The sequence below is a fragment of the Pollicipes pollicipes genome, unplaced genomic scaffold (genome assembly GCF_011947565.3).
Source record: "Pollicipes pollicipes isolate AB1234 unplaced genomic scaffold, Ppol_2.1 Scaffold_3087;HRSCAF=3621_pilon_pilon_pilon, whole genome shotgun sequence".
Taxonomy (NCBI): domain Eukaryota; kingdom Metazoa; phylum Arthropoda; class Thecostraca; order Pollicipedomorpha; family Pollicipedidae; genus Pollicipes; species Pollicipes pollicipes.
The window spans coordinates 28,522,416-28,541,519 of record NW_023596225.1 but is presented as its reverse complement, the minus strand read 5'-3'; the positions used below and the strand labels follow the sequence as shown (position 1 = coordinate 28,541,519).

At 48.7% G+C, this 19,104-nt stretch overlaps 5 non-coding genes across 5 annotated transcripts; 4 read left to right on the top strand and 1 right to left on the bottom strand.

The window, feature by feature from the left end:
- Nucleotides 1–410: 410 nt before the first annotated feature.
- TRNAA-GGC (transfer RNA alanine (anticodon GGC)) lies at nt 411–483 on the top strand. The gene has a single exon. It is a non-coding gene; the product is annotated as a tRNA-Ala (tRNA).
- A 7,027-nt stretch (nt 484–7,510) lies between these two features.
- TRNAA-GGC (transfer RNA alanine (anticodon GGC)) lies at nt 7,511–7,583 on the bottom strand. The gene has a single exon. It is a non-coding gene; the product is annotated as a tRNA-Ala (tRNA).
- A 5,907-nt stretch (nt 7,584–13,490) lies between these two features.
- Nucleotides 13,491–13,563, top strand: TRNAV-AAC (transfer RNA valine (anticodon AAC)). The gene has a single exon. It is a non-coding gene; the product is annotated as a tRNA-Val (tRNA).
- A 4,095-nt stretch (nt 13,564–17,658) lies between these two features.
- On the top strand, nt 17,659–17,731 carry TRNAV-AAC (transfer RNA valine (anticodon AAC)). Its single transcript has one exon. It is a non-coding gene; the product is annotated as a tRNA-Val (tRNA).
- A 1,052-nt stretch (nt 17,732–18,783) lies between these two features.
- Nucleotides 18,784–18,856, top strand: TRNAV-AAC (transfer RNA valine (anticodon AAC)). Its single transcript has one exon. It is a non-coding gene; the product is annotated as a tRNA-Val (tRNA).
- Nucleotides 18,857–19,104: the final 248 nt, after the last annotated feature.

The window sequence follows — 19,104 nt, the reverse complement described above, 5'->3', positions numbered from 1 at the left end:
CGGTATTTGAATGACGTCATGTTGACGTCATAAATACCAAGGTGACCTTGAGGTAGTCTTCCCCAAAATAGTCTCCCCATTTGCACGGGTGTGTGGATTAGAAACTAGATCGGTTAGATCTGCAGAAGGGAGGGCTGTGAACTACACCAAATGATCTTCAAAAGTGGCTATTTCAGCTACCTCCCCCGCCCCGGAAATGACAACAGTCCCTACACTGCGTGTGGTAAGTGATGACAACTACACCACGTAAACAGCGGACGCCTCCTGATGACCCGGCCGGTCGGGAGGCAGGGGCCGACCGACTGACCTTGATATGGCCAGCTCTCCGGGAGCGTGTCCACCTCAAGTCAAACCTGATTATTCAGTTAGCCATAACGTCCCAACTTTTGACGTCATATGTCAAAACCAACGGGGCTGTAGCTCAGGTGGTAGAGCGCTCGCTTGGCATGTGAGAGGTGCGGGGATTGATACCCCGCAGCTCCAATTAGTGCATTTTAGCGTTACCATGTGGGCAGAGACTCGGGGTGGGGAGGGAAATTAGCTAAGAAGGGGAAGCACAACAAACTCGGCGGGTGATAAAGCTACGACTTGGAGCTGCGGGCTATCGATCCCCGTACCTCTCACATGCTAAGCGAGCGCTCTACCACTTGAGCTACAGCCCTGGCGGCTCTCACAAATGCCGTCAATAGCTGGGACGCCGGGGATGACCGACTGGCCAGCCTGCACTTGGGGTGGACCCACTACATAAGAGCTGGTATGTCGAGGTCAGTCGGTCGGCTCCTGTCTCCCGACTGGCCGGCTCATTAGGAGGCATCAGCTGTGTCCGAGGTGTAGTGGTTATTACATCCGGCTGACATACGGAGGGTCCTGGCTCAATCCCTGGAGGAAGCAGCCTGTGGCATGTAGAACTGCTGCGGTGGTTATTGGGCAATATCTGGACCAAGTTAGTCAACAGTAGGCATATTGTGTCACCATGTTACTAGTCGTCTGCCTAATGGGCAGTTGGCGTCATCTGGAACAGCAATGAGGAGGTGGAAAGTTAAAGGGCACTGTCAAATGACAAACAAGTAAGCTGTCAGGCAGTCAATCAGGATAAAAGTTAAGCGTGCATGGACAAAACTGAAATGAGTCAGATGCCAAGAGGCCAAAATAATGCAAGTAAGCTCCAAAATGTCACCTGAGCCAGAAGTCAAAGGAGACAGAAGTCAAGTGGACATGTGCGATGATATTATACAGCAATGTCCCTCCCAACGTGAATGAACGCCCGTTGTCCCATCATGAGGACGGGACTATACGGCCGATCAAACCGGTTGACAGCTCCATGCTCTCAGCCTAATGCACCGAATGACATGAAACCTTCAACATTCGATGCCACTTGGTCGATTAGTCTTCCTTCCCAGACAATGTTGACCTTTAGTTCGGTGAAAGACTATCAAAAATATAAAAAAGGAAAAAATATATTCCCAGCCCCCCCCCCCCATGCTCCGAGTCTTTGGCACTTATGACCATGACACCCTCACCAGTTGATGCGCCATAGTCGATATCCTATTCTTCTCAGAATATGGTGATCTTGGATTAAGTCAAGGGCACCAAAATTCGGCACAAACCACCAAAGTTGGCTGCAGACATCCCCATGCTCTAAGCCTATGGCACCGAACACCACGAAACCTTCACCATTCGCTGGGCCATAGTCGATGTGCTATCGTTTCCAGAATGTGGAATTCGAGTCCGGTCAAGAGTCACCCAAATTAGCCAAAATCACCAAATTTACTGCAGAATCACCAAATAGATACCTTGGACGTGAAACCTGTTGACCTGACTCAAGATCACCTTGTTCTGGAAAGGATAAGATATAGACTATGGCGAATCGATTGGTGAAGGTCTCGTGTTGATCGGTGCCAAAGACTCTGAGCATATGGTTGTCTCCAGCCAATTTCCGTGGTTTCCGTTTTTAGTGACTTATGACCTGACTCAAGGTCATATGTTCATATGAACTGGTGTGTCATATGTCATATGTCCTTGTATGACATATATGACATACGACATATGGTCATATGTCAAGGTCACTATGGCCATTCTATCCTATGACCTGACTCAAGGTCACCATGTTTGTCAAGGCCACCAAGGCCACATATCCTTAAGTTTTCCACATTGCAATCGTTGTCCCGAATAGCGTCGGCCGTTCATGTGGAACTCAGGTGACTGCATCTGAATGCAGTGTGACTAATAATGACACATCTGTGCTGGTGTTGCACTATAAACGTAGGGCTTTTGCGGACTAAACGATGTTTCCGCCCGGGATCGAACCGGGCGCCTTCCGCGTGTTAGGCGGATGTGATAACTACTGTACCACGGAAACAGCTGATGCGGCATGATGAGCCTACTGGTCGGGAAACAGAAGCCAACCGGCTGACCTCGATATGACCAGCTATTCGGGAACGTGTCCGCCGCAAGTGAAGGCTGACCAGTCGGTTAGCCATGGCGTCCCAACTACTGACGTCATGTTGGAGTACTACTGGAGCTGTAGCCCAAGTGGTAGAGCGCTCGGTTCGCGTGTGGTGGGTACGAGGATCGATAGCCCGCAGCCCCAGAACGTGAGTTTTTGGGGTTTATATGACAGGGAATGTTTTACATTACAAAATGTTGAAGAAAACACGTGATAAGATAACCCTGCCGAGCCCAGCTCGGACCTTGTCTTCATTCCATATCGAAACTTATTCTACTTATCGTAAGTTGTTGAAAAGACAACTTTGCAAAGATACGTTCACACTGCATTAAACTCTAGCTTAAGAGAAAAACACTAAACTTGCAATTCAAATGCCCAGTCCATCACGGTAATTGGTAAACAATCTTAGGTAGTGATGCAGTCATACAAGAAACTTTAACACATGACTTTCAGGGTGCGCAATGAACAGAAAAGGTAGGCAAATTGCAGGACCTTGTCAGTTTACTCTCTAAAGCTCCTGCAAAAGCGCGGCAGTGGAAGTGGTGACAACACGTGATGTCATTGACGCGAGCGTACGAAAACAGCAGCTGTAATGGCGTAAGTAAGGATATTGCGCCAGCACGTATGCTGTCATTAAACATCTGTTTTAACCTGTACCAAGTATGATATCCATAGGCTGCAGGCACGTAATGGTCTGACCACCTCCTCATCCGGCTTTAAACTCCATGCAAGGAAGACAACGACGTTGAATGAGCTTGGTCATGCGTACCTCTTGGCTTCAGCGAGACGCTGAGATTCTCGCTCTTGGATTGACGCTCTCGGCTGAGACGAGACGCACAAAGACGCTGGGGATGGCGAAGAGGTCAAAAGCTGGCCAGAGGCACTATAGGTCAGTGCACTCATGTCTCGTGCGAAAGAGGCGACATATTCTTGTAAATACACCTACCTTTGAATATGTATATTTATAGGATTATTAATTGAAAATGTAGGGGTCAGGATCCAATTAACTGATTCAGAAGTATGTGTTACTATAAACGCAAGATTGCACGATTTGGAGCTGCGGAGTATCGATCTCCGTACCTCTCACATGCAATGCGAGCGCTCTACAGCATGAGCTACAAACCCGGAGGTGATGTAAAATTATATTAATAGTTGCAACGTCATGGCTGACTGACTGGTGAGTCTTCACTTGAGGTAGATCCGCTCCCAGAGGGCTGGTCATGTCAAGGTCAGTCGGTCGGCCCCGCACTTCCGACCGGCCGGCTTATCAGGAGGCGCCCGCTGTTTCCGTGGTGCAGTTGTCAGCACTTCACACATATTGAAGGGACTGTTGTCGTTTTTGGGGCGGGGGGAGGTAACTGAAATAGCCATTTTGAAGATCATTTGGTGTAGTTCACAGCCCTCCTTTCTTCAAATCTAGACGCTCTAGTTTCTGATCTACAGCCCGTGCAAATGGGAAGACTATTTTGGAGAAGAGTATTTCAAGGTCACCTTGGTATTTATGGCGTCAAAATAACGTCATTCAAATACTGCGATTCGACAACCAATGCGGCGATCAAAGGCAAAAACAATACAGTGATCAAGTCGTTCATCTCTGGCGTTCGTGAGCACGATTTTCAGATATAATGGCTACCAGTTGGGTCTCAATCACGCCGTGCTAGGCATCATGACGTAGATAGATAATGATGCCAAGGAGCATATTTACTAAAAAGCGGCATGGTGTTGTCTAGAGCAGCCTTTTCTACATAAAAGTATACCAACAGGTAAAAGTGAGCTTGTTTAATCTTATCTCATGCTTACTTTAATATTTTCTAATGTAAAGCATCCCCTGTCATATAAACCCAAAAACTCACGTTCCGGAGCTCCGGGGTATCGACCCTCGTACCTATCACGCGCGAAGCGAGCGCTCTACCACTTGGGCTACAGCTCCTGTAGTACTCCAACATGACGTCAGTAGTTGGGACGCCATGACTGCCCAACCGGCCAGTCTTCACTTGAGGTGGACCCGCTACCGGAGAGCTGGTCAAGTCGAGGTCAGTCGGTCGGCTCCTCTCTCCCGACCAGCCAGCTCATCAGCAGCTGTCAGCTGTTTCCGTGGTGAAGTGGTTATCGCGTCCGCCTAACACGCCGAAGGCCTCCATTCGATCCCGGGCACAAACGCTATTTAGCTGGTGGAAATGCTACGGTTGTTGTGTATGGTCAACATGAAGTTAGTCATCAGTAGACAGATTAGGCTAGCATACCTCTCCCGTTTTCAATCACGTTTTGTGCTACGTAATACAACATGTTGGGCATGTCTGATGATCATTACAGGAATAACACGGGTAATTTATAAACCTAAGAATAGTGTCATAACCGAGAATGCGAACAGAAGTGAACAGCTCAGACTCATGAACAGCTATGAAAGAACACGACGGGAAAGAATTAAAATACGAACAAAACGACATTTGCTTCAGCAAACCCGTCCAGCACTACCACCGCCATCTCTCGGCAAGTTGAACTAAGAATAGCTTCGTTGTCAGCTGTCAAGACGATATGAAATTGCGTACGATACTAGCTGTACTGAATTGGTTGGAGGAGCATTCCCCTGCAGTGTCCATCGGCTTAAGGCTACCATGCAGTGACTTCGCACTCGCGCGATCTTTTGCCATTGGACTTCATGTGGGATAGCCTGGAAGACAAATTCCTCGAGGACAAAGCAGCAAACCATCAAGAGCCCATGGTCGCAATCAGACTTGAGATGAGCCGAATCACCATCGGCCAGACAGGACAACCAACCATCTGAAGCAGGTTCAGCTGTTGCGCTTCCTGAACCGCCAGGAGACCACCAGGAGCGTCTTTGGTCGGCATTATTTGAGGGATGGAGTATCTCAGGCTACCATCAGCAGGAGAATCATCAGTCTGGGCAGTCCAGAAGTAGGATTTCCCACCAGCCCGTAGGAATGTCCGAACTAACGTTAACGTTCGATAAAAACGATACTAACGATAACGTTCAGTACTCACCCGAGCTGTCTCCTATGGACTTCGTGCGATCTGCAGGAATGCACATAAGCTTAAGCTTAATCATTAGGGGTTTAGCCCCCCCCCCCCCCCCCCCCCCCCGCCTTGGGAGGTGTATTGTGACGCTCCTTCATCTAAAGCTTGGATGCATGATGTATATTCGTGAATGTTGGCGCAAGGCTCTGTCTGATACATGTCTCCGTGAGGATGACAGCATTGTGCATTTGTCTGCTTCTTGTCAAGGTTGTATATCCTCCAGACAGTGTGACCTAGCTACAGCCGAACTTGTATGGCGATAGACGTCTGACATCCAGAGATTGGGGTGCAAATGTACGCATTTATGGCATGCATTGTTCAGGAAATAGGAGATTAATGGTGATATCCATTATGCACGTGCATTGTAGACATATATGTATGCCTACTGTTACTGTGCATTGTAACGCTTTGCTGTTGCTGCATCGGATAAAGTAAAGATTGTTTCGCTAAAGGGTCATGGGCATGTTGTCAGACGGGCAGTCCAGAAGGGAGAAAATATGAACATATGACCATATGATCATATGAACATATGACCTTGAGTCAGGTCATAAGTCACTAAAAACGGAAAACCACGGAAATTGGCTGGAGACAACCATATGCTCAGAGTCTTTGGCACCGATCAACACGAGACCTTCACCAATCGATTCGCCATAGTCTACATCTTATCCTTTCCAGAGCAAGGTGATCTTGAGTCAGGTCAACAGGTTTCACGTCCAAGGTATCTGTTTGGTGATTCTGCAGTAAATTTGGTGATTTTGGCTAATTTGGGTGACTTTTGACCGGACTCGAATTCCACATTCTGGAAACGATAGCATATCGACCATGGCCCAGCGAATGGTGAAGGTTTCGTAGTGTCCGGTGCCATAGGCTTAGAGCATGGGGATGTCTGCAGCCAACTTTGGTGGTTTGTGCCGAATTTTGGTGCCCTTGACTTAATCCAAGATCACCATATTCTGAGAAGAATAGGATATCGACTATGGCGCATCAACTGGTGAGGGTGTCATGGTCATAAGTGCCAAAGACTCGGAGCATGGGGGGGGGTCTGGGAATATATTTTTTCATTTTTTTTATATTTTTGATAGTCTTTCACCGAACTAAAGGTCAACATTGTCTGGAAAGGAAGACTAATCGACCAAGTGGCATCGAATGTTGAAGGTTTCATGTCATTCGGTGCATTAGGCTGAGAGCATGGGGCTGTCAACCGGTTTGATCGGCCGCACAGTCCCGTCCTCATGATGGGACAACGGGCGTTCATTCACGTTGGGAGGGACATTGCTGTATAATATCATCGCACATGTCCACTTGACTTCTGTCTCCTTTGACTTCTGGCTCAGGTGACATTTCGGAACTTACTTGCATTATTTTGGCCTCTTGGCATCTGACTCATTTCAGGTTTGTCCATGCACGTTTAACTTTTATCCTGATTGACTGCCTGACAGCTTACTTGTTTGTCATTTGACAGTGCCCTTTAACTTTCCACCTCCTCATTGCTGTTCCAGATGACGCCAACTGCCCATTAGGCAGACGACTAGTAACATGGTGACACAATATGCCTACTGTTGACTAACTTGGTCCAGAAATTGCCCAATAACCACCGCAGCAGTTCTACATGCCACAGGCTGCTTCCTCCAGGGATTGAGCCAGGACCCTCCGTATGTCAGCCGGATGTAATAACCACTACACCTCGGACACAGCTGATGCCTCCTAATGAGCCGGCCAGGCGGGAGACAGGAGCCGACCGACTGACCTCGACATACCAGCTCTTATGTAGTGGGTCCACCCCCAGTGCAGGCTGGCCAGTCGGTCATCCCCGGCGTCCCAGCTATTGACGGCATTTGTGGGAGCCGCCAGGGCTGTAGCTCAAGTGGTAGAGCGCTCGCTTAGCATGTGAGAGGTACGGGGATCGATAGCCCGCAGCTCCAAGTCGTAGCTTTATCACCCGCCGAGTTTGTTGTGCTTCCCCTTCTTAGCTTATTTCCCTCCCCACCCCGAGTCTCTGCCCACATGGTAACGCTAAAATGCACTACTTGGAGCTGCGGGGTATCAATCCCCGCACCTCTCACATGCCAGGCGAGCGCTCTACCACCTGAGCTACAGCCCCGTTGGTTTTGACATATGACGTCAAAAGTTGGGACGTTATGGCTAACTGAATAATCAGGTTTGACTTGAGGTGGACACGCTCCCGGAGAGCTGGCCATATCAAGGTCAGTCGGTCGGCCCCTGCCTCCCGACCGGCCGGGCCATCAGGAGGCGCCCGCTGTTTCCGTGGTGTAGTTGTCATCACTTACCACACGCAGTGTAGGGACTGTTGTCATTTCTGGGGCAGGGGAGGTAGCTGAAATAGCCACTTTTGAAGATAATTTTGTGTAGCTCACAGCCCTCTCTTCTGCAGATCTAACCGATCTAGTTTCTAATCCACACACCCGTGCAAATGGGGAGACTATTTTGGGGAAGACTACTTCAAGGTCACCTTGGTATTTATGACGTCAACATGACGTCATTCAAATACCGTGATTGCATAGCCAATGCGGCGATCAATGGCAAAAACAAGAAAAAGGATCAATTCGTTCATCTCTGGCATTCGTGAGCATGATTTTCAGGTATGATGGCTGCTAATTGGTTCTCAATCACGCTGTGCTAGGTATGATGACGTGAAAAGATAATTATCTCGAGGACCATGTTTACTAAAAAGGGACACGGTGTTGGTTATAGCAGCCTTTTCTACCTAAAAATATACTAGTAGGTATAAAAGAGTTTGTTTCATCTCATCTTATGCTTATTTTAATATTTTCCAATGTAAAACATTCCCTGTCATATAAATCCAAAAACTCACTTTTTGGAGCTGCGGGCTATCGGCCCTCGTACCCATCATACGCAAAGCGAGCGCTCTACCACTTGGTCTACAGCTCCGGTAGTACTCCAACATGACGTCAATAGTTGGGACGCCATGGCTGACCAACTGGTCAGCCTTCACTTGAGGTGGACCCGCTCCCTAGGAGCTGGTCAAGTCGAGGTCAGTCGGTCGGCTCCTGTCTCCCGACCAGCCGGCTCATCAGGAGCTGTCAGCTTTTTTCCGTGGTGTAGTGGTTATCACATCCGCCTAACACGCGGAAGGCCCCAGTTCGGTCCCGGGCGGAAACATCGTTTAGGTTGTAGGGACGATATGGTTGCTGTGTAAGGCGGGCATGAGGTCAGTTAACCAAAAAAAGAGATCATAACGTTATCACTCGTCCGCCCCATGAACAGTTGACGCGACCCAGCAGAGCAATGGAAGGGCGTAAATTTGAGGGACATTGTCAAAGGCGAAAAAATGCAAGAGGTAAGACGTGCGATATGATAAAAATAAAACGCAAGAAGTCAATGTCCTGTATTACGCAAAGGCCATAAACTAGAAAGGGCAGAAGCCAGTGGCAAATATGTTTCTTACACTGTTAAATATTGACTGCAACGCCTGAATTGTTCTTAAAGTTAACACCGAGTACGTGTGCAGTGAATGGTAAGATGAATACACCTTTGTGCTTGATGGGCTTCCCCTTTATCTCTCATTCCCCTTCCCCCACCCCGAACGTCTGTCAGTGTGGGGAGGGAGGATGAAAAATTCAAGATTTGGAGCTACGAGCCCGTCCCGGTGGCTCAGTTGGTTAGAGCGCCTGCCTTCCGATCCGCCCACCCGTGGCAGGGTGGGTTCGAGTTCCTGTGAGACCCTCGCTATTTGTCCTTGGCAGATATGGCCTGCGGCCGGTGGCAACAGTCGGGCTAAATGTCAGCTGACGTCAGAGGGCAGGACGGACCGTGGCGAGCATTACGGCACGTTAAGTTTTCGCCACTAAATTCTGCCGTTGCCTGGAATTGCGCGATCAGATGGTGGGGGTCAGGGCTCACACAACAAGCACTGCTTAGCTAGAGTGCTGATCCTAAAAATCCATCTATTCAAACCGTTCGGATCAAATTTAACAACTAAAAAATACGAGTCTTCGATCCCTGTATTTCCCATATGATAAGAGAGCGCTCTTCCACTTGAGCTACAATCCCGGTGGTACTCAAAGATGACGTGCAAAGTTGGGACGCCACAGCTGACCGACCGGTCAGCCTTCACTTGCGGCGGACACGTCCCGAAGAGCTGGCCATATCGAGGTCAGCCGGTTGTCTCCTGTCTCCCGACTAGTAGACTCATCACACCACATTAGCTGTTTCCGTGGTGTAGTGGTTTTCACATCCGCCTAACACGCGGAAGGCCCCCGGTTCGATCCCGGGAGGATTCATCGTCTAGTCAGCAAAAACCCTATGTTTATAGTGCAACGCCAGCACGAACGAGTCAACGTTTGACACATTGGATTCAGATGTAATCACCTGATTTCCACGTGAACGGTCGGCGCTATTCGGGACAACAACTGAAATGTGGAAAGTCAAGGGGCATGTGGCGTTGGTGGCCTTGACAAACATGGTGACATTGAGTCAGGTCATAGATCACTAAAAGCGGAAAGCAATCGAAATTGGCTGGAGACAACCATACGCTAAGAACTTTTGGCACCGATCACCACAAAACCTTCACTAATCGATTCGCCACAGTCGATAACTATGGCACGTCAATTCGTGAAGGTTTCATGGTCATCAGTGCCAAAGGCTCGGAGCATGGCGGGTCTGGAAATATATTTTTTCGTTTTTTATATTTTTGGTAACCTTTCACCAAACTTAAGGTCACCATTGTCTGGAAAGGATAGGTTATCGACCAAGCGGCACCGAACGCTGAAGGCTTCATATCATTCGAAGCAATAGGCTCGGAGCATGGGGCTGTCAACCGGTTTGATTGGCCGTATAGTCCCGTCCCCATGATGGAACAACGGGCGTTCATTCACGTTGGGAGGGAACTTGTATAATATCATCGCATATGGCCACTTGGCCTCTGTCTCCTTTGATTTCTAGCTCAGGTGACTTTTCGGAACTTACTTGCATTCCTTTGGCCTCTTGGCACCTGACTCATTTCAGTTTTGTCCATGCGCGTTTAATTTTTTCCTGATTGACTGCCTGACAGCTTACTTGCTAGTCACTTGACAGTGCCCTTTAACTTTCCACCTCCTGAATGTTGTTCCAGATCACGCCAACTGCCATTGGGCAGACGGCTAGGAACATGCTGACACAATATGCCTACTGTTGACTAGCTTGGTACAGAACTTGCCCAATAACCACCGCAACAGCTCTACATACCAAAGGCTGCTTCCTCCCAGGATTGAGCCGGGGACCCTCCGTATGTCAGCCGGGTGTAAAAACCACTACACCTCAGACACAGCTGGTGCCTCATAATGAGCCGGCCAGTCGGGAGACAGGAGCCGACCGACTGACCTCGACATACCAGGTCTTTTGTAGTGGGTCCACCTCAAGTGCAGGCTGACCAGTCGGTCAGCAACGGCGTCCCAGCTATTGACGGCATTTGTGAGAGCCACCGGGGCTGTAGCTCAAGTGGTAGAGCGCTCGCTTAGCATGTGAGAGGTACGGGGATCGATACCCCGTAGCTCCAAGTAGCATCTCTAGGTTTCCGCATACCCCTGGAGAGGTGCCCAGGGTAGGGGAGCGGGTAGCTGGCCCCTTGCTATTTGCAAAGGGGGTGGGGGGCAAATACATCTCCCGTCCAGTCCGTTTTTCACTTTTTTTGTTGAGAGAAACATTTTTATGACATTTTTCATAGCAAAACTTAAACGATTTCAGCCTTCCAGCAAATGAACCCGAACCGATTGAAAAAGTGGAGATAACCTGGCATAGAGTGGACTAGAAGTTCAAAAAAGCATGTCTTTCAAAAAGAGCGTCCCTCTGTAGATCACCCACCGAGTTTGTTGTGCTTCCCCTTCTTAGCTAACTTCCCTCCCCACCCCGAGTCTCTGCCCACATGTTAACGCCAAAATGCACTATTTGGAGCTGCGGGGTATCGATCCCCGTACCTCTCACATGCTAAGCGAGCGCTCTACCACTTGAGCTACAGCCCCGGTGGTTTTGACACATGACGTCAAAAGTTGGGACGTTATGGCTAACTGAATAATCAGGTTCAACTTGAGGTGGACACGCTCCCGGAGAGCTGGCCATATCAAGGTCAGTTGGTCGGCCCCTGCCTCCCGACCGGCCGGGTCATCAGGAGGCGCCCGCTGTTTCCGTGGTATAGTTGTCATCACTTACCACACGCGGTGTAGGGACTGTTGTCATTTCCGGGGCGGGGGAGGTAGCTGAAATAGCCACTTTTGAAGATCATTTGGTGTGGTTCACAGCCCTCCCTTCTGCAAATCTAACCGATCTAGTTTCTGATCCACACACCCGTGCAAATGGGAATACTATTTTGGGGAAGAATATTTCAAGGTCACCTCGGTATTTATGACGTCGACATGACGTCATTCAAGTACCGTGATTCCACAGCCAATGCGGCGACCAATGGCAAAACCAAGAAAAAGGACCAAGTCGTTCATCTCTGGCATTCGTGAGCATGATTTTCAGATATGATGGCTGCCAATTGGTTCTCAATCACGCTGTGCTAGGTATGATGACGTAAATAGATAATTATCTCGAGGACTATATTTACTAAAAAGGGTCACGGTGTTGTCTATAGCAGTCTTTTCTACCTAAAAGTATACTAGTGGGTATAACAGAGTTTGTTTCATCTTATCTTATGCTTATTTTAATATTTTCTAATGTAAATCATTCCCTATCATATAAACCCAAAAACTCACTTTCTGGAGCTGCGGGCTATCGACCCTCGTACCCATCACACGTGAAGCGAGCGCTCTACCACTTGGGCTACAGCTCCGGTAGTACTCCAACATGACGTCAATAGTTGGGACGCCATGGCTGACCGACTGGCCAGCCTTCACTTGAGGTGGACCCGCTCCCTAGGAGCTGGTCAAGTCGAGGTCAGTCGGTCGGCTCCTGTCTCCCGACCAGCGGGCCCATCCCCGGTTCGATCCCGGGCGGAAACATCGTTTAGTTTGTAGGGACGATACAGTTGTTGTGTAAGGCGGACATGAGGTCAGTTAACAAAAAAAAGAAAAAGATCGGAACGTTTTCACCCGTCTGCCCCATGAACAGCTGACGAGATCCAGCAGAGCAATCAAAGGACAGAAATTTGAGGGACATTGTCAAAGGCGAAAAAATTCAAGAGGCAAGACGTGCGATATGATAAAAGTGAAACGCAAGAAGTCAATACCCTGTATTACGTAAAGGCCAAAAACTGGAAAGGGCAGAAGCCACTGGCAAATATGTTTCTTATACTTTTAAATATGGACTGCAACGCCTGAATTGTTCTTAAAGCTAACACCGAGTATGTATGCAGTGAATGGTAGGATGAATACACATTTGTGCATGATGTGCTTCCCCTTTATCTCTCATTCCCCTTCCCCCACCCCGAACGTCTGTCAGGGTGGGGAGGGAGGATGAAAAATTCACGATTTGGAGCTACGAGCCCGTTCCGGTGGCTCCGTTGGTTAGAGCGCCTGCCTTCCGATCCGCCCACCCGTGGCAGGGTGGGTTCGAGTTCCTTTAAGGCCCTCGCTATTTGCCCTTGGCAGATATGGCCTGCGGCCGGTGGCAACGGTGGGGCTAAATGTGAGTTGACGTCAGAGGGCAGGACGGACCGTGGCGAGCATTACGGCACGTTTAGTTTTCGCCACTTAATTTTGCCGTTGCCTGGATTTGCACGATCAGATGGTGGGGGTCAGGGCTCACACAACAAGCACTGTTTAGCGAGAGTGCTGATCATAAAAATCCATCCATTCAAACCGTTCGGATCCAATTTAACAAATAAAAAATACGAGGCTTCGATCCCTGTATTTCCCACATGATAAGAGAGCGCTCTTCCACTTGAGCTACAATCCCGGTGGTACTCAAAGATGATGTGCAAAGTTGGGACGCCACAGCTGACCGACCGGTCAGCCTTCACTTGCGGCGGACACGTCCCGAAGAGCTGGCCATATCGAGGTCAGCCGGTTGTCTCCTGTCTCCCGACGAGTAGGCTCACCACGCCGCATTAGCTGTTTCCGTGGTGTAGTGGTTATCACATCCGCCTAACACGCGGAAGGCCCCCGGTTCGATCCCGGGCGGAAACATCGTTTAGTCAGCATAAGCCCTACGTTTATAGTGCAACACCAGCACAAATGAGTCAACGTTAGACACATTGGATTCAGATGCAATCACCTGATTTCCACATTAACGGCTATTCGGGACAACGATTGAAATTTCGAAATTCAAGGGACATGTGGCCTTGGTGACCTTGACAAACATGATGACATTGAGTGAGGCCATAGGACACTCAAAACGGAAAATCGCCGAATTTGGCTGGAGACAACCATATGCCACCATATGTTCACCACGAAACCTTCACCAATCGCGTCGCCATAGTCACTCTCTTATCCTTTCCAGAATATGGTGATCTTGAGTCAGGTCAAAGGTCACATTTCATAGGTATAGGTTTGCTGACACTGCAGTAATTTTGGAAATTTTGGCTATTTTGGGTGACCTTTGACCGGACTCAAGTTCCCCATTCTGGCAACGATAGCATATCGACTAAGGCGCATCCAATGGTGAGGTTTCGTGCTGTTCGGTGCCATAGGCTTGGAGCATGGGGTTGTCTGCAGCCAACTTTGGTGGTTTGTGCTGAATTTTGGTGACCTTGACTTAATCCAAGATCACCATATTCTGAGAAGAATAGGATATCGACTATGGCGCATCAACTGGTGAGGGTGTCATGGTCATAAGTGCCAAAGACTCGGAGCATGGGGGGTCTGGGAATATATTTTTTCGTTTTTTATATTTTTGGTAATCTTTCACCGAACTAAAGGTCAACATTGTCTGGGAAGGAAAAGTTATCAACCAAGTGCCATCGAATGCAGAAGGCTTCATGTCATTCGGTGCATGAGGCTCAGAGCATGGGGCTGTCAACCGGTTTGATTCGCCATGTAGTCCCGTCCCCATGATGGGACAACGGGCGTTCATTCACGCTGGGAGGGAACTTGTATAATATCATCGCACACGTCCAGTTGACTTCTGTCTCCTTTGACTTCTGGCTCAGGTGACTTTTCGGAACTTACTTGCATTCTTTTAGCCTCTTGGCACCTGATTCATCTCAGTTTTGTCCATGCGCGTTTAACTTTTATCCTGATTGACTGCCTGACAGCTTACTTGTTTGTCATTTGACAGTGCCCTTTAACTTTCCACCTCCTGATTGTTGTTCCAGATCACGCCAACTGCCCATTGGGCCGACGGCTAGGAACATGGTGACACAATATGCCTACTGTTGACTAACTTGGTACAGAAATTGCGATTTTTGGCGTTATTCGGGCAACGATTGAAATGTGGAAAATCAGGGGGCATGTGGCCTTGCTGGCCTTGACAAACATGGCGACGTTGAGTCAGGTCATAGGTCACTAAAAATGGAAAACAGCCGAAATTGGCTGGAGACAACCACATGCTCAGAGCCTTTGGCACCGATCACCACGAAACCTTCACCAATCGATTCGCCATAGTCGATATGTTATCATTCCCAGAACATGGTGACCTTGAGTCAGGTCAAAAGATTTTAGGTCAAAGGTATATATTTGGTGATTCTGCAGAAAAATTGGTTACTTCGGCTATTTTGGGTGATCTTTGACCGGACTCGGATTCCACATTCCGGACACGATAGTATATCGACTAAGGCGCATCGAACGGTGAAGGCTTCGTGGTGTTCGGTGCCATAGGCTTGGAGCATGGGAATGTCTGCAGCCAACTTTGGTGGTTTGTGCCGAATTATCGATTATGACACATATCAATATCACAACAACAACACTGCAACACAATATCAATTGATGAAGGTTTCATGGTCATCAGTGCCAAAATCTCGGAGCATGGGTGGTCTGAAAATACATTTTTTCGTTTTTTTTAAATACCTTTTTGGGAATCTTTCACCAAACTAAAAGTCACCATTGGCTGGAAAGGAAAAGTCATCGACCAAGTGGCATCAAACGCTGAAGGTTTTATGTCATTCGGTGCAATAGGCTCACAGCATGGGGCTGTCAACCGGTTTGATTGTCGGTACAGTCCCGTCCCCAAGATGGGACAACGGGCGTTCATTTACGTTGGGAGGGAAATTGTTGTATAATATGATCGCACATGTCCACATGACTTCTAGTTCCCTTGACTTCTATCTCAGGTGGCTTTTCGGAACTTACTTGCATTCTTTTGGCCTCTTGGCACTTAACTTATTTCAGTTTTGTCCACGCACATTTAACTTTCATCCTGCTTGACTGCCTGAGAGATTGCTTTTTTGTCATTTCACAATGCCCCTTAACTTTTCGCCTCCCGATTGTTGTTGCAGATCACGCCAACTGCCCATTGGGCAGACGGCTAGTAGCATGGTGACACAATATGCCTACTGTTGACTAACTTGGTACAGAAATTGCCCAATAACCACCGCAGCAGTTCTACATGCCAAAGGCTGCTTCCTCCCAGGATTGAGCCAGGACCCTCCGTATGTGAGCCGGTTGTAATAACCACTACAACTCGGACACAGCTGATGCCTCCTAATGAGCCGGCCAGTGGGGAGACAGGAGCCGACCGACTGACCTCGACATACCAGCTCTTTTGTAGTGGGTCCACCTCAAGTGCAGGCTGACCAGTCGTTCAGCCATGGCGTCCCAGCTATCGACGGCATTTGTGAGATGCGCCGAGGCTGTAGCTCAAGTGGTAGAGCGCTCGCTTTGCATGTGAGAGGTACGGGGATCGATACCACGCAGCGCCAATTATTATTATCTTTAGGTTTCCGCACACCACTGGAGAGGTGGCCTGGGTAAGCGAGTGGGTAACTGGCCCCTTTCTTTTTGCCAGGGGGGGGGGGGCAAATACATCTCCCACGCAGTTTTTCACCTTTGTTTTGTTGAGAGAAACATTTTTATGACATTTTTCATGGCAAAATCGTAAACAATTTCAGCCTTCCAGCAAATGAACTCGAACCAATTGAAAAAGTGGAGATAACCTGGCATGGAGTGGACTAGAACTTCAAAAAGCATGTCTCAAAAAAGCATCCCTCTGTAGATCACCCGCCGAGTTTGTTGTGCTTCCCCTTCTTAGCTAATTTCCCTCCCCAACCCGAGTCTCTGACTACATGTTAACGCTAAAATGCACTGTTTGGAGCTGCGGGGTATCGATCCCCGTACCTCTCACATGCTAAGCGAGCGCTCTACCACTTGAGCTACAGCCCCGGTGGTTTTGACACATGACGTCAGAAGTTGGGACGTCATAGCTAACTGAATAATCAGGTTTGACTTGAGGTGGACACACTCCCGGAGAGCTGGCCATATCAAAGTCAGTCGGTCGGCCCCTGCCTCCCGACCTGTCGGGTCATCAGGAGGCGCCCGCTGTTTCCGTGGTGTAGTTGTCATCACTTAGCACACGCAGTGTAGAGACTGTTGTGATTTCTGGGGCGGAAGAGGTAGCTGAAATAGTCACTTTTAAAGATCATTTAGTGTAGTTCACAGCCCTCCCTTCTGCAAATCTAACCAATCTAGTTTCTGATCCACACACCTGTGCAAATGGGAAGACTATTTTGGGAAGAGTATTTCAAGGTCACCTTGGTATTTATGACGTCAACATGACGTCTTTCAAATATCTTGACTCCACAGCCAATGCGGCGACCAATGGCAAACACAAGAAAAAGGATCAAGTCGTTCATCTCTGGCATTCGTGAGCATGATTTTCAGATGTGATGGCTACCAATTGGTTCTCAATCACGCTGTGCTAGGTATGATGACGTAAATAGATAATTATGTCGAGGACCATATTTACTTTAAAGGGACACGGTGTTGTCTATAGCAGTCTTTTCTACCTAAAAGGACACTAGTAGGTATACAAGTGTTTGTTTCATCTCATCCTATGCTTATTTTAATATTTTCTAGTGTAAAACATTCCCTGAAATATAGACCCAAAAACTCACTTTCTGGAGCTGCGGGCTATCGACCCTCATACCCATCACACGCCAAGCGAGCGTTCTACCACTTGGGCTACAGCTCCGGTAGTACTCCAACATGACGTCAATAGTTGGGACGCCATGGCTGACCGACTGGTCAGCCTTCACTTGAGGTGCACCCGCTCCCGAAGAGCTGGTCAAGTCGAGGTCAGTCGGTCGGCTCCTGTCTTCCGACCAGCCGGCCCATCAGGAGCAATCGGCTGTCTCCGTGGTGTAGTGGTTATCACATCCGCCTAACACGCGGAAGGCCCCCGGTTCGATCCCGGGCGGAAACATCGTTTAGTTTGTAGGGACGATACGGTTGTTGTGTAAGGCGGGCATGAGGTCAGTTAACAACAACAAAATAAGCTCCGAACGTTATTACCCGTCTGCCCCATGAACAGTTGACGCGATCCAGCAGAGCAATCGAAGGACGGAAATTTGAGGGACATTGGCAAAGGCGGAAAAAATTCAAGTGGTAAGACGTGCGATATGATAAAAGCAAAACGCAAGAAGTCAACGTCCTGTATTACGTAAAGGCCAAAAACTGGAAAGGGCAGTAGAAACTGGCAAATATGTTTCTTATACTTTTAAATATGGACTGCAACGCCTGAATTGTTCTTAAAGCTAACACCGAGTATGTATGCAGTGAATGGTAGGATGAATACACCTTTGTGCTTGATGTGCTTCTCCTTTATCTCTCATTCCCCTTCCCCCACCCCGAACGTCTGTCAGTGTGGGGAGGGAGGATGAAAAATTCACGATTTGGAGCTACGAGTCCGTCCCGGTGGCTCAGTTGGCTAGAGCGCCTGCCTTCCGATCCGCCCACCCGGGGGAGGGTGGGTTCGAGTTCCTTTAAGGCCCTTGCTATTTGCCTTTGGCAGATATGGCCTGCGGCGGGTGGGAACGGTCGGGCAAAATGTCAGTTGACGTCAGAGGGCAGGACGGACCGTGGCGAGCATTACGGCACGTTAAGTTTTCGCCACTAAATTCTGCCGTTACCTGGAATTGCGCGATCAGATGGTGGGGGTCAGGGCTCACACAACAAGCACTGCTTAGCGAGAGTGCTGATCCTAAAAACCCATGCATACAAACTGTTCGGATCAAATTTAACAAATAAAAAATACGAGGCTTCGATCCCTGTATTTCCCACATGCTAAGAGAGCGCTCTTCCTCTTGAGCTACAATCCCGGTGGTACTCAAATATGATGTGCAAAGTCGGGACGCCACAGCTGACCGACCGGTCAGCCTTCACTTGCGGCGGACACGTCCCGAAGAGCTGGCCATATCGAGGTCAGCCGGTTGTCTCCTGTCTCCCGACCAGTAGGCTCATTAACAGCAATCAGCTGTTTCCGTGGTGTAGTGGTTATCACATCCGCCTAACACGCGGAAGGCCCCCGGTTCGATCCCGGGCGGAAACATCGTTAAGTCAGCAAAAGCCCTACGTTTATAGTGCAACACCAGCACAAATGGGTCAACGTTAGACACATTGGTTTCGGATGTAACCACCTGATTTCCACCTGAACGGTCGGTGCTATTCGGGACAACAATTGAAATGTGGAAGGTCAAGGGACATGTGGCGTTGGTGGCCTTGATAAACATGGTGACCTTGAGTCAGGTCATAGGTCACTAAAAGCGGAAAACAGCCGAAATTGGCTGGAGACAACCA